The sequence below is a fragment of the Sander lucioperca genome, chromosome 14 (genome assembly GCF_008315115.2).
Source record: "Sander lucioperca isolate FBNREF2018 chromosome 14, SLUC_FBN_1.2, whole genome shotgun sequence".
In the NCBI taxonomy this organism is placed as follows: Eukaryota; Metazoa; Chordata; class Actinopteri; order Perciformes; family Percidae; genus Sander; species Sander lucioperca.
This window is the reverse complement of record NC_050186.1, coordinates 25,476,530-25,491,509: the sequence shown is the minus strand read 5'-3', so window position 1 is coordinate 25,491,509 and position 14,980 is coordinate 25,476,530. Positions and strand designations below refer to the sequence as shown.

Here is a 14,980-nt window from a genome sequence, read left to right as displayed (position 1 = left end):
TTTTATTTTAAACAGCATATAGAATATTTGGTATATTTTTAAATGTGTACCATATTAGGTTCAAATAAATAATACAATCATATTTTTTGATGTGGATCCCCCTTTGCTACCAGAGCTATTGCTGCCCTAAAAAGAAGACAAATAAAAACAGACATGTTAATTTAACCGGAATCTTTAATCTTTAATGGAGTGTTTCAGACAGAGGGTAAATACAGTTATAATCAGACAGACCTTTAAAAGACCAAAGTGAAGCACCTAATTGTTGCTTAGGCTTTAAGATGTTTAACCAGGTCGTTTTAGGTCCATTCAACTGGCTCTGTTCTCTTAATTTGCGGTTTAAGGGAAATGTGAGTGAATACATGTGAATATTTAAAGCTGCAGTGGGTAGACATAAGACTAATTAAAATGATAATCTATACAATTCTCTACTTATTTTGCCTTATTTTGTGGCAGGAGAAGACATGTTTAGCTGCTAGCCATGCTGTGTTTTTATCTTCCCCTAATAAAAAAGGAAGCTTTTTGTGCTCGATGGTGTTTTTTGCCTCCAACGGCGCCTTCCAGGCAGCTAACCCTAACCTTAACCCTAAACATAACCATTGCCGCGCTGCCTGGGAGGAGACGTTGGGGGCAAAAAACACCAAAGACCGCTTTTTGTCCTCAGTGTAGGTAGTGAAGCCTGGTATATGTTTTTAAAATTTTTGGAAATATTTGGTTCTTAAGTCTTCATATTTGGGACATGTACAAAAGAAATGTAATTCTGTTTTGATATCCTGGTGGCAGTGTGTACAGACTCGTTCCTCTCTTGGTCTCCACAATTTTAAATGTCTACCTCTTTCAATTTCCAGCTCATGGTCACTGACTCTGTATTTTGTTAAAATACAATAAAAATGTTGTTTTGAGATATTTGGCCAATTGGATATCTCTGTTCTCTGGGATTGATAACAGAGGAGTTTTTGTTGTATTTTATTATCATTTCGCCATTGTTCTGTATATTTGTCTTTTGATTGAAGACTGAGGATTGTGTCTGTGGCGGCTCTGAGGCTCAGTGTACCTGTCTCTCTCTCTACCTGTCTGTAGAGACTGAGTTTAGCTCTGTGTACCTCCGAGCCTGCTGGTCCTGGGGGTGGACATCTGAACACTGCTGGTTGCTCAGGAGAGCTTTGTATGCAATGGAATTTTTATCAGCTTGATTTAAATGCTGCTAAAATTTAATTGACCTTTTTTAGATTTGAATTTTCAGAGGATATATACCGAATTCTGCAGACTAATTTTTTTTTCCTTTGCTGATTCCATTCTTCTTAACATGGGTGAACATTTCATAAAAGGCTGCATGTTAGGCAGGAGGATGATGGGTGAAGAAAAGCAGGTGGCTTTTGACCCTACAGTTTCCTTTCATGGTAAAATCTGCAATTATCCTCGTTAAACGTTAGCATTTCGTTGGTGCTGTCAATTGTCTTCTTTGTGTTCATATTTGAGGATATAATGAACGGATTTTGTCGGTCTTGGTCTCAAAAATATCCTCTCCGTTTCATGTTCTTCGTGTTAGGAGTTGAAATTCTAAATTTCTACATTTCACCGTGAAAGCACAGTAAATGTAGAAAATATCTCAAGAGCTTGTCATTTTGTTGCCAAAGAGTTTGGTAACCATGGCAACTCTGTCTCTCTCTCAAGTTCAATTTCAGTTTGCTTTATTGGCATGATCAAATCTCTCTCTCTCTCTCTCTCTCTCTCTCTGTCTGAAAGTACCTGTGATTGACCAAAGTCTCCCGTGACGGCTCAATAGATTTTCTGAAGCCTGGACACAGAGATAAAAAAAAAAAACGTCCAGTCTAGTTTTCTCTCCGACCACTTGAATTACAATATGCTGAAAGATTATGGATTTTTGCCAAAAATGCCAAAAATAAAATGCCTACCACAGTTTTAAGCTAACCTGAATTTATAATGATAAATTATAATACATTATATTGTTTGTTTGTTTTTAAAACATGGCTATGATTAACTTTTGTGACTGCATGCAGTTAAATATCAAGTTATTATTGATTGAAAATAACATTTTAATAACTCAATTGTAATAACTTAAATTACACAAACAAATCAGAATCATTGAATTCAAATGATTGACCGGCCCACTTTTTGAGGACTTGTCTTGACTTAGGCGTTATACACTTAAACTTTTCCAGAACAAATGCAACTCTCATTCTGCTTTATTGTTCATTAATTTTTGTTCGAAGTTAGTCATGCCAGTCATGGTAGTTTGTATAGTTAGTTTGTATTAGTATTATAGCTGAATTGTATGACACAAGTTTACCAGAGATAACAGCTCTGCTTCTACTTAGTATAAAGACTTAACCTTTTAAAAGGTTAAAGCTGACACGTGGTTGGTCCTTTTCATTGGTTTCTGAATCATGAGCAAAAAGTAATTCATAGACTACACTTGCTTACAATGATCTGCTTTCTCGAGTGTGTTTGTCAGTTTGAAAAATGTGCTGACCTTTTGAAGATACCGTCATAGCCTAAAGACAAATCAGTACACCAGAACACAATCAAAATCAGCGTTCTCTCTCATTACTGCACTCTGCAGTTTGAGGATGAACTAAACCTCCGTAACTTTATCTGCTTTGTTCAGATGTGACGTAACACAGAATGCAGCGTGATCAGTGTTCCGGAGTTTCAGAGGAATGGTTATTGAAGTGGCTGAAGGCTGAGGGGAATCCCTGATGATGGATGACTGCAGTGGAGCTCTGGAGTCAGGCAGGGAGAGGACAAAGGAGAAGACGTATAATTAGAGGCAGTGTTGGGCAAGTTACTGAAAATTAGTAATTAGTTAGTTACTAGTTAACTTAAGTTACTTTTATGTCTGCTTTTATGTCTGCTTTTTAAATGTAAATATGAACACTACTGAACAGTCTAACACAACATAATTTTTAGACCTATTTATTGTAATCAACAGGGCAACATGCCTTCAAATCAAGCAGTAGTACAAAAGTCCTTTTTAATACTTGAAACGAAATAAGTGTTTTTTACCACATTAGGCCCAATGAAATAAAAGTGATTGGCCTACAGTATACCTAGCAATCAATTTATTCAGCTCTGCCCGGCTTATCGGCTGCACTGCAGTCAGTGTAAAATCTAGCTTTGGTTGTTTGCGTGGAGTGGCGCCTTCAGCGTCCGTAGGGCTGGGGTCTTTCGCTACTAGCTTTGTCGAAGCTTGTTTCTTCAACAGGTGCTTCATAAGATTTGAATTGCTACTCTTAGATGTGGATAGGTTCTTTACACCTGCACATAATTGACAACTCAACACTACATTTTTGTCTTTAATTGCGACGAGTGAAAAGTAATGTCTGTCGTATACGGTAGTTAGAATGCGCCTGCGCATATACTGTGATATATACGGTAGCACCCAAAACATGTGTCACTGCTCACTTGTTACTTGCATCGGGAGTTCAGAGTAAAGAAGACTAAATGATAAACTGCCTCCTTCCTTATCATTTTACAATGTCCATACTTCAGGAGAGAAAGCTCATTCTTTCTGCACTATCGGCCATGCTGTGGACCTAAAGTAGGCCTATCTGTCTTCTTGTCTGCAAGCGTTCATTTTTCACAAAAGAGAGTAACGCGAGTAACAAACTCATTTAAATTTCAGGAATTGTAATTGTGTTACTTGATTTAAAAAAAATATTTAGTTACATGCTTGTTAACGCTAAAAGTAGTGGAATTACAGTAACATGTTACTTTGTAGCGCGTTACTCCCAACGCTGATTAGAGGGAATAACAGTTGGGGAAAAAGGGAGTGTCAGGAAGCTAAAGAAGGTGAGGAGGGGAAGACAAGGTGTTAGAAGGGAGGAAGGAAGTTAGAGGAGAGCAATTAAACATGAAGAAAATCATGTATGATGAAAGGTAGACTGCTAAAGTAAGAAAACAAGAAATTACTTCTTAAAAGCTGTAATGAGCAAATCAAAGCTACTAATGGCAGCTAATGGGTCTAATTAAAGTTTAATCATTAGCAGTGCAAGTCTCAAACTGAAGATAAATGTGTTGTCTGGACTTTGGCACGCTATATGTGCCTGTCCCTTTTTTATAATGGAAGAAGCTACGGTTCATCTACAAACTCTAATTTATAACAAAGTTATACCCATTTAAGAAGACAAAGGTATAAGCTGTTGGACGCAGTCAATATCTAATCTCTCCGCTGTTCTCCTCCTGCCAAGGGACAGAAGCGATGGAGGGGAAATGTCAGGAGAGTTGAGGTATGAGAGGTAGAGTTGAAACAGGGTCCCTCCGCAGCTTCCAGCAGCATGCAGCTAAATCAGGAGCCTCTCAGCTCAAGGATAGAAAACGTCATAGGGAAAAGAGAGGACTGGAGCATACTGGTTGATTGGCAGCCTTTAATTGTACAAACAGACTAACGTTTCAACATGAATGTGTCTTCATCAGAGACAAAGAAAGCAGAGACCGTATGAGAGGCAGATGGGATTCAGGCTACATCCACAATACTATGTTTTAGTTTAAAAACGAATACATTTTGCTACGTTTATGCCTCACGTCCACACTACCCCTAAAACTGAGACATCTGGAAATGCTGCTGTCCTTGTTTTGGTTTCAAAAAACTCCTGGGTTTGCTTTGCAGTCTGGACAGGCACTAACGGAGACCTTCGGAAACCACGATGCACGAGTCAGTCTTATTATTATATTATTATTATTATCGGTTAGGTAGGCTTACATACCTTTCAGCAACCGTTCCACTTTGTTGTCGGTCCAAGCTAGTAAATCCCTGGTCTTACTTTTCGCCGTTGTTGCTCTTGCTGAATCAGGTGCCTCTCAGCTCAAGGACAGAGAATTTGTAAAGGAAAAAAAAGGACTGAAGCACACTGGTTTATTTGCAGCCTGTAATTGTTCAATCACACTAACATTTCAATCTTCATCAGAGTCAAAGAAGGCAGAGAGGCAGAGATTAGAGACACACAGCCTAATTTTTTTTCTGAAAAGAAACCTGTCTTGGATTACAGAGCAGATCTAAATAAAGATGTGATTGAGAAAGAATCACTTCAGAGCTGGTTAGAGACGCACGTTATCACTGACGGTGATGAAGAAACATTTCGTCACATTCGCCTTTGTAAGAAGTTCCCAAACAGTATGTACTTGAGGTCATCCAGCACTGATTGGGTGATTTGCAGGTGAAAGACACCTAGACGTCTAGGTTTTATTTTGTCATCTAGGTTACATTTAACTGTTGTTTATAGTAAATAGCATTTTAATGAAGAGACTTGCTTTATGTTAAACTATTGTAGTTTAAATTCTGTTGAAAAGAACATGTAGATAACATTCAGTTTTCAACGAAATTTAGCACAGGTATCTTTTTAACCAGCTTTTCTGTCTTTTTGCATAAAGCCAGTGCAGTGCTCTTGTCTAGCTTTGTGATCAAGCACAATTTGATTTCTCTAAAGCAGTGCTCGCAGTTTTCACCCCTCGGACTGGCTTTGATCTAAGTAGTCAGACTTTAAGGGCTGGACCAGTAAGCAGGTTTACTGTGTTATTGTAAAACCCAGATTAGTCAACATCAGTGTGGGTTTTACTCAGCAAAAAGATGACTACAGGCATAATCTCACATGTCTGATATAATGTCAAAGCTGCCCAGAGATTGTCTACCTTTAGGGCTATACATTCTAGGTCAGGGATCTTCAACAGGAGGTCCTCAGAGTCAATGCAAGGGGGCCTCCAAATTATTGTTAATTTTTGTTTCGTTTTCAATGAATCCAACATATTATTAGCAAATATTAATCTCCACATGATAGGCTTACTGGCCTATGTAAGGTGGTCACTAAGGTAGCCATCCACAGTTACAGTTAATCCTGAGGATTTACTGTGCCACAACATATGTTTTAAAATGAAAACATTTATAAGTCTAATTTTTTTAAAACAATTATAAGGCTATTTTAAAAGCTTAGTATTCTATGCAAAAAAGGTATGCATAAAGGTTTTAGGCCGCCCTACACGTAATTGTAGGCCCAGTTTAATATGTAGCTTCATTTTATACAATATATGTAGTGGGGGTTCCCTGCTCCATCTCTCTTTCAGTTAAGGGGTCCTTGGCTTAAAAAAACGTTGAAGACCCCTGTTCTAGGTAAAATCAAAGATCTTTTCAAACTAAAAACATGGTTGGACATTTCCAGCAAAGTTTGCTGCAGAAACGTTAGAGAGCTTGTAAATTGATCAGTCCCTCCAGGTTTTTGCGGCCTTTTTTTGAAATTGTTGCGGTCCAAAATACCTGACTTTGTGGGAGCTTTTGTAAGAATTGCGATAAAAGTTGCAATGTCTTTTGTATTTTTGTTGCAGTGAAGTTGCGGGAGACAGTGAAAATTGCAAAAAAAAAGTTTTTTATATATTTCTTTAAAAATAAAAGGAAACTTGTTTCGGGGAGAATAAAATTACTCTAGGGTGAGTTTTCCTAGTAACCTTATATTATAATGTAAAAATGGCTGGTGTATTTAAGACAAAAAATAATAATTTATTGAATGAATCAAATTTGAACATATGTGTCAGTGGCTTGTTGATCTTTGTATTGTTAGTTAATTTCCTATCCTGGCCTGGGACACACATTCATACGGTTTGATAAAGTACTTCTTTAACTTGTCATTGCACTTAAAATAACGAGCGTAGCTGTCCTCAATTTAGGTCATCCTGTACGTCTCATCTCCGGTTTTTCCTGCATCCACCGTGTGTGTTTGTGTGTTAACGTGCGTCAGTCGCGGGGGCGAACAGAGCAGGAGCCCCGCCCGCTGCAGAGAGCTGATAGGATTGAAACAGCAGCAGCTTTCAGCGACTTTAGAGTAAAAAAAAACGTTACAGCGTACATTGATGTTAAAATGTATACAGGTTGGCAGGACGGTCTGAAATGTTTTACACTGTTTCGCTGTACAGTCAGTCACGTCTCGTCTTCATATCAGAAAAAGGAAATGAATTTGGTGACGTACGTGTGTTACGTCAATCTGTTCTCACTCCCGCTTGGTCAGTGACTCTCACCGTCACATATTGATGCAAAGTCTGGCACGTGGGACTGCTGTGATTGGTTGAAGTCGCGGGAAACTCCCAGTATTGGTCAAATTTGCGGTAAAGTTGCGGTGATTGGTCAAAATTGCGAGTCACACCGAATTCATGGTGATTGGTTGAATTTGCGTGAATTTTTGCGATCGCGACAGCGCGAATTCCTGGAGGGACTGATTAGTTAGAAAATACTTTAAACTAGTTGATTTTCAACAATTAGGGCCCGAGCGCCGACAGCGGCGAAGGCCCTATTGAAACTGAAGGAATTCTTTTCCCGGCAAATGAATCGCCTTTTTGAGGGGCTTAACATACTCAAAAACTCACCAAAATTGGCTGTTGCATCAAGCCTGGTGAAAATGTACGTATTTTAAGGGTTTCGGGAATAAGCGCACAAAAATGGCTCGCTAGCGCCCCCTAAAGAATTGAGCCCCTACTGTACGTTTTAATGTAGACTAACGAAACGTGGTACACATATGTAGGATGTCAAGACGTACAAAAAAGCCCATTGGAGCCATACCCTTAACGCAACAGGAAGTCCGCCATTTTTAATTGAAGGTTCGAAAATAGTGTGATTTTGGCCATTTCCACATGTCGTACTTTAACAAACTCCTAGAGATTTCATCCGATCGACTTCAAATTTGGTCTGTGCCATCTTAAGACCTTATGAAAACAGATGAAAACTTTTCGTCATAGGGCATGGCTGTGGCGTGGGGGCCATTTTGAGAATTTATCGATGAACAAAGAAGTTGTTGTAACTTTAGTGAACGTTCGCTTTGGCTGAAATTTCTCAGGATTGACAAGGGTCCAGGCCTGAGGACACCTACAGGCCAAAATTTACTTTTGGTCATTGGTGATGGTTTGAATACACTCACCAGACGACAGCTAGCAGCTAACGGCTAACGGCTATCTGGCTGTACACACTCACCGGAGGGCAGCTAGTAGGTAACAGCTACTACCGCACTACTGTTTTTTTTAGGGGGGAATACACTTCAAGACGTGACATGACATGTCCTCTGGAGGACATATCCACACCGCCGCTCCGTGGATTGTTATTGGGATGATTATCACAGAAGCCTGTCTGAATACACTCACCGGACGCAAGCTAGCAGCTAACGGCTAATGGCTATCAGCTAGCAGAGCAAGCTAGCTACCGGCAGGATCGAGACAGGGACCAGGGTAGGTGAATTTAAACAATGTCTGAGTTGAAAACGCATCTTGTTGACACGTAAGGGCCCTGTTCATGTGGCACAGACATATTAGTTGCATTTTGTGTCTGTTAAGAGGCACAAAGGCACTCTAAAACTTGCCCCGACAACTGCCGTTTTAGCTCAGGGGACGCTTGTACATGTAGCTGCAGCTTCTCCGTGTTACCTGCACTGATTCGGGTCGGGGGTTTTTTCTATCGAAAGTACTCGCGTAGCTATAGCGATCAAGATTAATGTAAAAATTGACTGGAATTCTCCTTTAATCCCGTGCGAATCTGCCATGTCTGTAATTTGTCAAGTAAAAATTCCTCCGCAAATTACCTACCGTATTTCGCCAAACACAGAGGTTGTGTGATATTAGTCTTGTGCGAATCTGCCTCTCTGTGGAGGGGATAATATCAGTTAATTCAAGTAAACAACAGACTTCGCGCACGAAACACAGACGTGGGGGAGTCAATTCTAAATCACATGAGGATGATGAGGTCCCCTGGTAATACTAGTCCCATTCGAATAGGGCTTAAAAGAGGGACTAAAACTGGTATAATTCTACACACTAGTGAAGCAGATAATTGTAAAGAGAGTGAGAAATCTAAACCTGTTGATGCACGCAGTCCTGCAGTCACTCAAGATACATTTGAGGCATATTCTGGTACTGAACTGCAGTTCGTCTCAACCAGATCAAATCTGGGTATATCTGGAAAAAGCATGATACGTCTGACCAACACACACAGAGAGAGAGAGAGAGAGAGAGAGAGAGATGGTTGGAGAAAAGGAAGCATTTGAGTGAGTACCAAAGGACCAGATAAAACCGCTTCCCTTTCCTTTATGTAGCTTTAGGGATCAGTGATCTGGAGCTGTCACCTTATCCCTCTATCTCCCCTCTATGTGTCTGCTGCCATTCAGTCTGAGCTCTCTGACCCAATCACAAGAATCTTTGACAATAGTCCCGATCAGAAGCTCACTAGGACCATTCAAAGGGAGTATATGTCACAGTCTGGCCGCTCGCCTATTCTGGCTTCCATCACTGCTCTGCAGCAGTGTTTCAAACGCATATCAGAGTCCACAACTGTACTGTCAAACAATCATTGGGATTTATGCAATACTGATGTAGATATATAAATACATTGGTCCTTCTTTTATGTTTTAATCTGTATTCTAATACTTTAAAGTACCTCATATATCCATCTGAGTAGTAGAGTTTGCTAAAACACAAAAAGTTTCTCATCTACCAGCAGATCACTAAGTTAAGAGAGCTTTTTTTTTGGGGGGAGAGAAGCAATTAGTGTGAGCAGAAGAACAGAGGGAATATAAATCATGACTTACCACTTGCCAAGTGATGCACTTTAATTTGCATTTAAATTAGTCTACAAATGGAGAGAATCTTCTTCTTTTAAGGATTATTTGCACAGTGAAGACAGAATGATTGTAAGTGGTATTTTGGCTTAATCTTTTTACTGCCAGTTAGTTAGTTTATTAGTGGTATTATTGCAGATTATGTTGCAGAGCCTATAGACTAATCTGCCATCTGATTTATGTGTTGCACTCTCTGGTGATACTGCCATTACTGCATTGGCATAGTCCAGAGAAATTCGGTTTCAGTGGTTCTACAAAGTAGATGCCTAATCTTATAAACGTTTGACTGACATTGACAGGTTAGATGTGTAAATGCTGTGACAAGTATCAAGTTAAAACTAATTTAGCTTAGGCAGCATTGGTTTCCAGCCTAAATTAGCTCCAAACTATTTTAAATAAATTAACAAACTAACAATCCATTTCTTTGCTTTGTAATCAGATAAAATCCAAAACAAAAAAGCATTTGTTGGGGACTATTTTCAGCTGTGGAGTAATACACATGTGGTGCTTCAGTGAGTATTTACGGAAGCAGCACGGTCATGGATGTAAATTAAGACCTGGATACAGCATTCATAACAGAGCCCAGTCCATTATATGAGTGTTGCTCAGTGCTACATGAAGCCATAAAAGTTCAAATTCCGTGTATAAAATGACACGGATGATCAGCACCTCTGCACTATGGGGCCCATATAGCAGGTGCACTAGAGACCTGCGTTGGCTGAGCCGACTACTTCCGGTTTAGCGCTCCGCTAACTTGAATGGGGATAAAATGATTTAATCGTGCGCCTCTTCTAGACTTTCCAAATGTTATCAGACCAAATGGATCAAATTCTGATAGTGAAACGAGTCATTTTGTGGAGGTTGTGACACATAAATTGCAAGATCACCTGCGACCTACAACATCTGAATAGCTCAATGGGTAATATCATTGACTTTCATGCGGGAGACCCACGTTCGAATCCTGGACAGGGATTTTTCCCCAGCCACCTTACTGTTACACTGAAACGCCTTCCTGTTCAACTCAAACGCCTTCCTGTTCAACTCAAACGCCTTCCTGTTCAACTCAAACGCCTTCCTGTTCAACTGTAATCCTCTCACACGCAATACAGAAACAGGCTCATAAACACAACTGAAACGCTTTCATAAACATTACTGAAACACACTCCCGTGCTATACTGAAATGTTTTCATATACACTATTGAAAGTGAATTCCTGTTTCCGTTATGTATATGAGAGCGATTCAGTATTGCGCGTGAGAGGGTTTCAGTAGCATTTATAAGAGCGTTGCAGTATTGCGCGTGAGAGGGTTTTAGTAACGTTTATGAGAGCTTTTCAGTGTTGCGCGTGAGAGCGTTTAAGTAGTGTTTCAGGTGTGTGTGCGTGAGGTTTCCGTATAGTATTTGAGAGTATAATTGTTCACTAGTGTGTATGAAAGCATTTCACTTGTATGTGTGTGAGGTAATTGTGAATAATGTCTCAGATGGCCCCTCATAGTGGACATATAGGGTTTATAATTGGGAGACGGGAATAAGTGTGTGTGGCATTTCACTGCACACGTAGCATTGATTAAAGCTTTAGTCATAAACATTATTGCCATTATTGTTGTTAAACTGGCTGTTGCAGCGCTGCAGCGGCGCCTATGGTGTGACACAGAGATTGATCACAAAAAATGAACTGCTTGTATCTCAGGACAGAGCCCATCTACTCTTAAATAGAAGTATAATGAGGGTGAGAGGAGGGGAGCATGGATGGGCAGAATAATGAGAAGAGAGATAGAGCAGGAGGAGAAAAAAAGATGTCAGTGGCAACTTGATGACGGCAGGAGTTGCAGCAGCACAGTCAAGTGTCTCAAGTTGTATTACATAAAGTTGCGTGTGTGCGCGGATAACAAAGCTGCATGTGTGCGCAGATATCTGTGTGTATACACAGTGGCTTTTAGTGTTTTGTGTTAAATAATACCGATAACAGGTTTTCTTGTTGGTCCCTAAAATTATCAAAGAGAACACCACAAATAAGTGGTTCATTTTCTGAAATATTGACTGTTCTCTCCTGAGCCATTACAATAATAAAGACAGCTTCAGGAAGACTAATACAGCGGTGATTTCTAACTTGTTTTCTAATTAACAGTGCGGTTTTGAACGAAGCTTACAGGGTCATAAAACCTAATCACCGTGTAATTAAAGTCAATATCAAAGTTCCTTTCATTTGCCAAATTCAACAGGTGCGAATAATCTGACTTGATTAACTGGTGCTAATAAACAACTGTACAGGATTGATACACTGACTGATACAGTCGCGCAGGCCAAAATATAATCTGGACATAGAAAAGATGTAAAAGTCATGTCTTCACTCTACCAGAAAGCCCAACAAATAAAGAATAAAAAGAGTGGGTGTGTCGGTTGTGTGTAACTGTAACATCCCCGGTTTGATTCCCAACCGCAGGCCTAGTTGCATATCACCCAACACCCTATCACCATATCAACTAATGGGTCTTTTTCACAGTCATAGGAGGAAAAGCACAGGTGTTTCTAACAACATTAACGTTGAAGCTGTTTTGTTTAAGTGGTGTGTAAGTCGTGACAGTGAGCCAGCGTGACCAACACAAAGACGCTCAAATCAAACCGTCAATCTCTTTTAAAATGTCAAATTAGTCAACATTTGAAAAACATAACAGCTCGCACATTTACTGAACGTAGTTTTCAGATAGCTGTCTGTTACTGTACACACAAAAAACACTAAAACCATTTCAAAAACAATTGAAAAATGATGAGATGATAATATGTTTATCATGACCACTCTGAAGTCAGAATGCCATTTCTCTTCAAGTGACGGCGATACGAACAGAAAGAAGAGAAATGGTGGTGTGGCTGTGTGTCGGCTTCTTTAGTGTGCGTTTTAAAGCCATGTGTGCTCCAAATCTCACAAAGTGAAAGTGAGATAAACGGAGCCAAGCTCACAATAAACTGAGCTCTAGGGTTGTCAAACACTGTATCAAGTCCATAAGAACCATATTATTGACTCTTTTTCAGGCCTTTTTGTAATGCAAACGTCTGGAACAAACATCTTGTACTCTGTCTTAAAATCCGTGTCTCATCCCTGGGGCTTCAGCTCAGCCTGACAGTGTGAATAAGAAGTGTTTGCTGTGGCAGCAGAGCGTGTTCTCACGGCAATGGTGTTTGTTAGATTAAATTAGATTGATTGCATCTGTGAATACAGTTTTGATTATGTGTCCCTTTGCATTTGCAATCAAATCCCCCTACTACATATTATTATAAATTAAGCTGGTAGATGTTTATGTGGAGAATGTCCTCAGATGTGCTGCAGTGCATTAACATTGACAGATATGGCGTATGGTAACACCCAAGAAACTGAAACGTATGAGATTCTGAATGTCTTAAAGTGCTCATATTATGCTTTTTGGCTTTTCCCCCTTTCCTTTATTGTGTTATATATCTTTTTTGTGCATGTTATAGGTTTACAAAGTGAAAAAGCCCAAGTTCACCCCAAAGGGACTTAACCATCTCTAACAGAAAACACTGTTCACAAACTGCTCCAAACAGCTCTATTGTAGTCCAGCCTTTACTTCAGAGACAAACGTGCATCACACATGTTATAATGCTCGCCTAGCTGCTAGCGTAGCACGCCCTCATACTCTGCTTCTGACTGGCTAGTAGTCCTTACCTAGCTACTGAGCATGTGCGACTCCCAACAAAGATAGAACAGAAGTGAGAGGTCTCACTCTGTAGCTAAAACAGAGAGCTCAACACACAGGGTGAAAAGAGGAGCTGCAGCAATGTGCAGTACAACAAATATATGGTGTTTTCTGAAAATTAAACCTATGTGAACCTATTCTGATATAACCTCTAAATATAATTATGAACCTGAAAATGAGCATAATATGAGCACTTTAAAGTTTGATGTTGAAGACGAATGTTGAATGTTTGCATTTGCTGCTGCTTCAAGAGAACATTGAAATGATTGTGAGGTTTGGTTGGCTGACCAGAGTAAAATGGGAATAGAACAAAGAGACATAAAGTAACATTTTGGGACTTCTTTTAAATGCTAAACACTACATCATGTCTAAATGTCAGACAAAGCCATTTACAAGACCAGTGACTCTGTGTGGTTTTGTAAAGGGGGAGTGGCGAGCGCGTCCTCTGTAACTAATTTATTGCAGTGATGGTGACAGGTAGAGTTAATAGAGTCAGTGTAAGCACTAAGATGACCAAACTACCTGCCATTATTTTTCTTTACCCAGAGCATTTCTTTACATTTGGGGGACAAAGGTCTACTTGTTACCAGTGTCTGTACTGTGACTTTCACGCTGCTGGCCACTTGTAATGTAAGAGGATTGAAATGAAAGGCTTAATAGAGCTCAACCATGTGGTTCCGGAAGTAAAAATCTCATTCATTTTCTCCATAGAGGATTTTGATTATCAGCCATAATGTCTTAACCATCCAAGGTAGACTTACTCTGAGCTACGAGATGGTGAAACGATGGTTTGTGCATCTGCCATGGAAATGTTTACCGCACGTGCGAATCTGCGAACGGCTAGTGAGCTGCTACTGCTGTTATCGTTCATGTACACAGTCTTGTACCTTTGCCTATTTTGCCGTTGTCAAAATAATTTTTTGCATCGCATCAAATGTTTTATTGTCACGATTCATCTTGTAGCTGGTGGGCTTTGTTCCAGGCTTAAAAGTCTTGATATTAATTAAATTTCAATTCAATTTTATTTATAGTATCAAATCATAACAGGAGTTATCTTGAGACACTTTATAGATAGAGTAGGTCTAGACCACATTATAGTTTACAAAGCCCCAACAATTCTAGTAATTCCCCCAAGAGCAAGCATATAGTGCGACAGTGGCGAGGAAAAACTCCCTATTAGCTTCTTCTTTTTTTTTTTCTTTTTTTTTTTTTATATATATCAATGGAGCAATTGAATGGGAAAGATCGGAACCGGAGCCATTCAAAAAGTGGGAGGTCACTGTTGAGCTCTTTAGCACCTTTGTTGCAGTGTGCCCACTGTTTATTTTTTTTTTGTTTTATTATTCAAATCATGATGGCTGAGCAGCTCTTTGTTGCATGGAGGACAGAAAGTTCCATTCAGCACAGACTGATACACCTCAGAGGGTTGACCTCAAGGAAAAAGCTGCTTTATGTATCAGCTCATTATAGGAGACACGAGGTAGGTTCAAGGTGGTGTTTAGTATGGACATCATTATACTCCTTCTGCCGCTGCCTCCAGGCTCAGCCCTTTGATAGAGTGTTAAATTACACATTAAACCGTTCTGGTCTTGAACCTGTCAGTGAGCAGATTCTACTTTATTCTCTATGTGTTTATTCTATGTGTAAATATTTCTGTTAGCTGCCCAAG

General features: G+C 39.7%; 1 protein-coding gene across 4 annotated transcripts in view; it reads left to right on the top strand.

Moving 5' to 3' along the window:
• Positions 1-14,980, top strand: part of whrna (whirlin a) — a 217,923-nt gene that overhangs the window by 143,702 nt on the left and 59,241 nt on the right. The window lies entirely within an intron of this gene.